The sequence below is a fragment of the Calidris pugnax genome, unplaced genomic scaffold, assembly GCF_001431845.1.
Source record: "Calidris pugnax isolate Ruff unplaced genomic scaffold, ASM143184v1 scaffold107, whole genome shotgun sequence".
Classification (NCBI taxonomy): Eukaryota; Metazoa; Chordata; class Aves; order Charadriiformes; family Scolopacidae; genus Calidris; species Calidris pugnax.
Window position 1 is genome coordinate 2468622 of NW_015090901.1, and position 1357 is coordinate 2469978.

At 64.9% G+C, this 1357-nt stretch overlaps 1 protein-coding gene across 1 annotated transcript in view; it reads right to left on the reverse strand.

Moving 5' to 3' along the window:
- The window catches only part of PPP1CA (protein phosphatase 1, catalytic subunit, alpha isozyme), an 11053-nt gene that overhangs the window by 8829 nt on the left and 867 nt on the right, over positions 1 to 1357 (reverse strand). The gene's annotated exons all lie outside the window — the stretch shown is intronic.

Here is a 1357-nt window from a genome sequence, read left to right on the forward strand (position 1 = left end):
CCCCCTGGTGTCCCCCCCCCGGCGTGTGCCTGCTGCGGGACTGTGGGGCCACCGTTGCCAACAGCACCAGGCGGTTGCCGGGAGGCTGTTGCCACCCCCGTGTCCCCGGGGGCACCCCGAAGCCTGGGCTCCCGTGGGCACAGCTCCAGGGGACACCCGGGGGGGTCCGGGGCCACAGCGGGGGGTGGGGGGGTGAGCCCCATTTGAGCCCCAGCCTGGGGAGGGTGGCAGTGCCAGGCCTGGGGGCAAGGGAAGGGGTGCGGGCATCATGGGTCTCCGAGGTGGGGACAGGTAAACAGGCAGCAGGGACAGACCGTGGGTGGCACTGCCACTGCCACTGCCCACGCCGGGCTGTGCCACGCTCTGTTGTTCCATGCTGTGCCATTCCCTGTGTGCCACACCGTGCCATGCCGTGCTGTGACATCCCATGCCATCCCCCCTGTGCCATGCCATTCTCTGTGTGCCATGCCATCCCATGCCATTCCCCATGTGCCATGCCATGCCAGGCTATTCCATGTGTGCTATGCCATGCCATGCCATGCCATTCCCCATGTGCCATGCGCCCCCATGCCATCCCATGTGTGCCATGCCATTCCCCGTGTGCCATGCCATGCCATGCTGTGTCATCCCATGCCATTCCCCTTGTGCAGTGCCATGCCATGCTGTGCCATGCCATCCCATGCCACTCCCCATGTGCCATGCCATTCCATGTGTGCCATGCCATTCCCTGTGTGCCATTCCACGCCATGCCATGCCGTGCCATGCCATCCCATGCCACTCCCCATGTGCCGTGCCATTCCCTGTGTGCCATGCCATTCCCTGTATGTCATCCCATGCCATGCTGTGCCATGCCATGCCATTCCCTGTGTGCCATTCCACGCCATGCCATACTGTGCCACGCCATGCCATTCCCTTTGTGTCATTCCATGCCATGCCATGCTGTGCCATGCCATGCCATTCCCTGTGTGCCATTCCACGCCTTGCCGTGCCATGCCATGCCATTCCCTGTGTGCCATGCCATGCCGTGCCATGCCATGCCATCCCATGCCATTCCTCGTGTGCCACGCCGTGCCATGCCATGCCATGCCATTCTCCATGTGCCATCCCACGCCATTCCCCGTGTGCCACGCCGTGCCGTGCCCTGCGGGGCGGTGGGGAATAGCTCCCGGGAGTGGGACTCACACTCACACTCACACTCACACTCACACTCCCACTCACACCGCCTGCCCCCAGCCCTGACATTTCAGCTCCGCGGTGTCAGTTTTACAGCGGCCCCGGGTGACCCCCCCGGGCTGTCCCTGTCCCCAGCCCCTGCCCTCTCTGTCCCGCTGTCCCCGGTGTCCCCCCGCTCCCTCCC